A 7,471-nucleotide genomic window follows, 5' to 3' on the forward strand; every position below is an offset into this window, starting at 1 on the left:
AGCAAAACGAAAACGACAACAGCTGCTACTGAACAACACTTAAAATTTATTGTTATACACCAAAAAAAAGCGCTTGTGCTGGTGGTGGAGAGCATAGCTCGGAAGCGAAAAACGTCATCACACGCAAGTGCCCACCGAGCATCGTTGGCAACACTTTGGAAACCGGCGCATAAACCGAAGAGCGGAGTACTTTATTTTTACTGGCCGCATGGAACTATCGACTCTCTTTCTCTCTCTTCTCTCTCTCTCTCTCTATCTGCTTGTCTTATCTTCCGTATGCTTATCCACGGGTACACGAGTAGGCTATCCGTACGCATGGTCACGCCACCACCTCTTACATTGCTGCAGCCCTTTGGTCGCTAGTCGCACCCTTTTTTGCTGGTCTTTTATTAAATTGCTCCAGTGGCATCAGAGATAATATGCCCTTAAAGGGCCGGGAAGGGGGGGGGGGGCGGTCGAAGGGACAAGATAGCCAATACAGAGCGGCATTGAACGAACAAAGACATTTCTCCGAACCAACCAACCGATTCCTATCGGCTTTAAGGTCTTGCAATCGTGTAGCGGTCCCTGAAGGGAGTGCATTCGCTGGACATGCTGGAGTTCCATGTTCCAAAGTTTCTAATTTGGGACCTCTGCTTTAGCAAACGGTGCTCCCAACATTTAAACCATGATTTCATCATAGAGTTAAGAGTATGAATCCTTTCTTCCATGAGAGGACATGAGAGTATTCGTTAAATTCATGAAACTTGGCAAAAAGCATTCCCTTGTTCTAGCCATAGCATGGAAAGGATAACAAAAGCCCGGCACTGCTGGGTGCGTCGCTGGACAGACCACATCATACGAGTTGACGTACGGCAGGAATGACCATAAATTGCCACGAAGACGATGCCACCGCCGTCAGGCACATTGGCTTTCCTCATTCCACCTTCCGAAGCCACTCAACCTCATCCGATGTTCTCGTTGGCTCGTAATCGCAAATTCCCGGAAAGGCGAACAAAAATTGGGACTTTTTTTTGTCCATTTTCCTGGCTGCTAGCTTCATCTGCTTAACATTCGCTCTTGGGTGCAAGGGCTTGCGGGGTAGCTTGTCTAGTGACAAACATTTTCCTTCTTAATTTATGGCCCTCAGCCATGATAGCCACGGGTTTGAGGTCAGGTTCGCGCATTATTGGAAAGGCACCCTAGAATGCGTGCCTCGTAGCCATTCCGTTTAACTATCGATGATCCATCGTTTGTTTGTGTAGTATCTTTAAAGAGAAGTTCTCTGGTTTATAGGACCTGTTTGCATTGAAGTGTGACATCGATAATAGACAGCATAAAACCCGTGAGGTCGTTTTTTGAAGACAAAATACCATCCTCCCCCTTCACGATGTGCTTCGACGGCACTCCTTCACTTCAATAATCCAATAGGGCAAGCGTTCAACGAAGGATCGCCACGGGGAAACACACCTTTCGTTGCTCGTTCCGTTCACGGCAAACGTGGTCGTGCCTAGGGGCTGAGCTTTGATTCAATTATGTTTGCCACTTATCCGCGACAACATTTTATGCTCGTACCGTCAGCACTCTCTCTCTCTCTCTTTCTGCTCGCTCGTAAATGCTGTGGCAGACGATTCACGATCTTGAGCATGGTCAATCCCCAGGACCTGGGCTAGAAATGACTTGTTTACCGTTTGCGAATCGTCGCGACTTTCCTAGTACGCTACTACGTCCCTACTACGGCCCTGTTCCGTCGTTTTTCCTATCCAACACACCATCACCGATTTACGAGCTGAAGCGGAGTAACCTCCAGCGATGCTAGGTGACAAATACCTTCATAAATTTGTACGCCCAAAAGGAAGGCGCTAGTAGTAGCAGCGGAATCTTCCTTCAATCGTCTTGTCGGTCTTCGTCTCGTTGTTTTGCTCATCAAACGCCCGGAACCAGTGGCCGGTAGTAGCCTAAACAAACAGCCGCACCAACTGGAAGCCGGAAAGTCGCAGCCAAATCGTAGCGACAATCCTTTGGCGGCACTTTCAAACAAACAGATTGTGGAACTTGATGGTGGAGCCGATTCATGGTCGAGCGATTTCAGCTTTGATGAGCCATTTCCTACTTCTCGCCGACATTATCTCGCCTCTCGTCTCGTCTCTCCATCACAGACTGGAACTGTTTCTTGGGCTGCTCCATCTTTCACTCGGACTGCTCGGTGATAACATCATTAACATCGTTTTCACGACCCACTTTTGTCGGCACAAGATGCGGACCACCAGCAGGCCAGCAGGCCAGCAGGATTCGCTTTACTTCCACGCACCAGCCTCAAACGATTTGGCAATTTTCCACGGTGCTTTTCCAGGTTAAAGAATGATGCTGTGCAGGTCTGGCAGTAATTGTGATCATTCGTTTCAATTTGACTGCCGACGGAAGACGGAAGGCAAATGAAATGCGCCACTCGCTTGCGCCGCTCGCTTATCACGTCGGAACTAGGTCAGATGGGCCTCGGCCACCGACGGAATGGACAAATAAACAAACCATCACACCGGAAACACTTCATCACGCGGAAGATGAATTGGAGGTGCTCCCCCGTCTGCTACCTCATTTGGAATGCAGTTTCCCAGGACCGTGGGATGCTTGCGGAACATTGGAATCAATCGCAATGCTGCGGTTCGAGGAGAAGTTCATCAATTTGAACTGATAATCTTCCACCGGGAGAGGACGATCGAGTTCAGTAGTAGCCCAATTTACGATTCTCATCATCATCATCATCATCTGTACGACCACCGAACCAAACCGAACTCCTGGCTCTCTTGTGGTTCCGCTTTGTTAGATTGATGTGACTGGGACCACACGCCGCGTGTTTCTTGAGTTTTATGCTCGTACGTACGATGATGCAGCCAGTTTTACAGCTCGCTTACGCCACCCCTCATCACGACTCGCGCCGAGACCAGATGGTAATCGTGGGCCAGAGCTAGGAGCGCGTGCTAGAGAAATCTGAGCCAAGAGAAATCATTTGTCTTGTTCGCTGCATGTCGCTCACGAGACCGACGTCGGAGTGACGTCGCTCCGTGCTCTCAAGTACATTTTTCGAATGCTCACCGAAGCAATTTAAATACCTCGGAATAATTAAAATTTACCAACAACTCTCCCTAGTCCCCGTGGACACGAGCTAATGATGAGCCTCGTGGGGAGATAATTTACCATTTGTTGTACCAACCAAACACACACCTACGCAGGCACATGAATATTTACGAGGACCCTAATTCCTAGGATCGTAAAAAATCCACCACGATACGAATCGCATCGCTTATCCGCAGCGTTATCGTAGGTGATTGGCGACAGATGGGCGAGAGCACGCGTGCAGTAAACGTCGTCCATGAAGGTGAATGTGGACGAGGAGAATGTATGCAAAAGGGAAATCCATAAATGTATGTTATTATTTTTAGCATTAAACTAAATATTAATAGTACTCGTAGCCTGGCTTCGCCTTCGGGGCAGATGAGATCAATGGACCTCTCTCTGCCGGCTTCTACGCTCATGGTGCTGGTGCTGCTGCTGGTGCTGGTGTTGTGGGGCCTGGTTTTCGTTCGGTTTGGTGCTGATCGTGCGTATTGGATCCCCCTCCCGGTCGCGAGGGTGTGTTGGTGTGATAGAAACGGAAGATTGACGACGAGACCACCCTCTACAGCACCAGCACCAGCACCCGGCACACGGCGCTCCTGCTTCTGCTGCTTCTCCCTCCAAGGAATCCAAACAGACCGGCACATGGGATGCGCTGGGGCGCTGGGTTTTGGGATTTTCCTTTGTTTTGCTTTCGATAATTTTACGCTTTTTAATGTTTTCAGTATGCGCGCGAGACGAGTCGCGCACCGTCGGCCAGCATGTCGGCGGCGACGGTGTGTTGCTCTCATTGCTGTTGCTGTTGCTGTTGTTGTTGTTGTTTGGTGGCTATTTTTGGCCAAAGAGTGGTGGCCCCGCAGAAGCGACGCGTCTGTGGCGTGGTCGTGGCGATTGAGCCGCCTTTTCTTTTTCTCAATCACTTTCATTCTTTCCATTTTCAAGTTTTCCTTCTTTGGCTTCTCGGTCTGTCGCCTGTGGGACGGGCTCTCGCGTGTTTACGCCTTTGCGCCGGTAATCCGACTTGGTCCACAGAGATTTCTTTGAAACCCTTCAAATGGCCACGTAATTCAAATGCCGTCGCGTGCTGCTGGCTGCTGCGAGTGATTTAGATCCATCCTTTCGTCCCTGACGCGCTTCTCTTTCCCAAAAAAAAAAATACGGGCAGACGGGCTACGACAGGTTTCTTAAGCTATTTCGCTCCTAAATCTTTGGCGGTGGAAGAATAATTTGTATTCGTAGTTTGTGGAGGGCTCTCCCCAACCAGGGGTGGATGTATTAACAATGGCGATCATCTGTGGCGATCATCATGTGGTGCACGAGCTACACTTACACGAGCGCCCACGAGGGCGGTTAGATTTATGCAGAAATAATTGAAATTTACGACACAAAGAGAGAGAGAGAGAGAGATGAGAAGAGAACCCGCGAGATCAGTGATGCTCTACTTCAATTAGAGCTCTTGATAAATTGTTGATAAATTTGATAAAATCATGCGCTGCATTGAAGCTACTGTTCTTAACGGGAAAATACTTAAAATTTATGTTAAAAATTTAGGTCAAGCACAACGCACCAGATATTAAAAGGTATCGTAAAACCATCGCTCGTAAGGTTCTGCTGAGGATGAGAATCGTAAGGAAGAAAAAAACAACGACCTGGCCACAAGCCATTTCAGCTAGAGCAAACGATTGTTGGTGGCCATTTTCGGGGTGCAACAGAAATTAGCAACGACAAGAGGCAAACGGCGCAGCGGAATTGATATGATCACGCTCGCGGCACGAGTTATGCGAATTATGGTTTAAAGCCATTTGTATGACGAAAGCGAGAGATGCGAACGGCTTTATGGTAGTTGTTGGGTTGCCAAAAAGCTAATTTTGCTGCTGCCGATCGTGAGCTTGCTGTACCGGTGGAGATGTTGGAGCGACGGAAAGTTTGAGGTTTTTTTTTGGTCTTCATCTTCGTCTTCGTGTCTCTTATAATAGCATCGCCTCGTGAAATGGCCACTTGTGCCGTGGCTAGTAATAAAATCCGGCTCTTTATTATTATGATCTAATTTAAGTTTTCACGGGACCACAACTTCATCCGCCGTCCGGGGTGCGTTAGTTTTCCAGGCCAGCCCAGGCCAGGCCTTCTCGTAAAACCGTGTTTTTCCCCTTAACCCTTCCGCGGCGCATGTCGTGTCTATATCGTGACAAGAACGCGGGAAAGCAACTTGCCAAAAAGCCGCCTCCCTTTACACACAGGGAAAAGCGATGCTGCGTGGTTCCAAAGAGAGATTCAACAGATCTTGTGCCTAGATTTATAGTGATTTGAATTTGACGAGCGGAAAAAATTAACGCCATAATTCTCCGTTTATTCTTACAACCGGCAAAAAGGGGGGAGTGCACAGCAACTCCGAAAGTGTGTTCCTCGCTCCAAAAACATGACCGAAAACGCGATGGAGGGAACTCTGGTAAATATGAAAACGTTCAAGTCACCGTGATTCGGGCACGCGTCAACGGCACAACGCCAAACCGCGACGCCGAAATGCCTTCCGGGATTCGGAAAACTCACTCCGAAAGGGACCTCCAGCTCACCACCAGCGTGCGTGCCGCGAAGAGAAGACAGATCCAGAAGTGTTATAAATTTTGTTTATGACTTCTCGTGGAGAGGCGTGCGACAGACGGACAGACGTGCGAGTGCGCGTGTAGAGGGCTGGATGAGGATGAGAACATGGTCCGAAAAAAGGGGTTTTCCATTTCCCGATTTTAATGAAATGGGTTCCATGCGGGGAGGGGGGGGGGGGAAAGGGGCCCCAAACACGACGAACGAATCGACATCGTCAACGGCGGAATAAAACGTTCAGCCACCAACCCAAACGCATCGTAAACTCACGGCCCAGAGCAGGTGTGTGGTGTTGTGGCCCACGGTACATTTAATCTTTCATCATTTTTCAATAAGCAGCGTCTAAAGTGGCCCCTAAGCAAAGTGATCGTAAATCATCGCGGCGACAGCGCCAATTTTTGAGATTTTCCCCGCCACACACGTATCCTTTTTTCCACCCCCCCAACGCGGCATTGTCACATTGTGATGGTATTCACCTTCTTCCTTTTTGGTGGTACTACTTCACCTTCCATGATTCCCATCATCCCACTCGATTGTGGAGTGTTGACTGTTGTGATAAATTAGAAATGGTGGATCCCGGACGTTGGGTGGGTGGCAGTTCAGATCTCGCCGACACAGGACCGGCGACAGAGAAGAGTGATAGCACGCGAGACAAGGAATCTAGCGACACATTTGTTTTGTTGTTATCATGAAACGGGCGAGTAAAATGAGTGAGTTCTTCCCCGCAGCGCATTTCCAGCTGTCACTAGCAGTCCAAGTCGAACACCGAGGACCAGTTGATTCTCTGCCATTTTTTGCTGTGATTGCGGGAAAGAAGCGGCGTATGTGGACGGAGTAATTAATAACGCGCCCCTGCATATCCGTTCGGTTGCGAAGGATCCAGGTTGCACACGAAAGAGAAGTGGAAAAAAACCCCCGGTTATTTATTGCCATCATCGAAGCATTCACTGGAAGATAAGCTGGCATAAATGCTTAATCACGCGAATACTCCACGGATCTAGTAACCAACGGGCTCGCAAGCCTGCCACGGGCCGCAGTGTGATCAAAGTTGTTTGAAACTTTTTCTTCCCAAAAGCAACCATATTAACAAATAAGTATTTTCGAAAAGATTCAATCGGAAAACTTTTCAAATCACACACCCCCTCCACGGAACGTTTACTCGCCATTTAGGATTGAACTGGGGGAACCTCTTTGAAGTGAACGGGCCCCGTATTCCGAGCGAGCTATTAAAGAAAATGCCTTATTTGAGTTTAGAAAACAAATTTAGTAAACCGGCGCCACCTCCTGTGCACGACCGCACCGAGCGTAATGTAGCCTAAAAATAGTCAAACAACTGCTCAGCCTCATGGCATGCTGGCGCAATCATGCAGCACTTCACAAATTGGATGGAAACGAAAGACGCGTCTCATTTGTATGCTAAACATCTTGAGAGGGAAGATTGAAGATGAAATTAAATCGATCACTTCACACGGCATCACGGCGCACTTTAAATCCGCCCGAATCCGGCATACTTGCGGTAGTGGTTGGTAATAGAGGCAAAGCACAATGCCCTTGCTGCCGTACTAGGTCAGGAGTTCAACGGTGCTTTTCACGCCTTTAGGAGCTGTGCCACAAAATTAAAGCCCCTCCCCAGGGGACCAATCAATAAAGAGGAACCCTGGAGGGCATAGATCTATCATCGGTTATCCACCACCACCGCTGAGGCAGCATGGCCGCACGTCAATAATCTGTTTATCACTCGGAAGGATGCGAAGCAACTTGGAAGCTTACTGGACGATTG

This window comes from Anopheles aquasalis, chromosome 3 (genome assembly GCF_943734665.1).
Source record: "Anopheles aquasalis chromosome 3, idAnoAquaMG_Q_19, whole genome shotgun sequence".
Classification (NCBI taxonomy): domain Eukaryota; kingdom Metazoa; phylum Arthropoda; class Insecta; order Diptera; family Culicidae; genus Anopheles; species Anopheles aquasalis.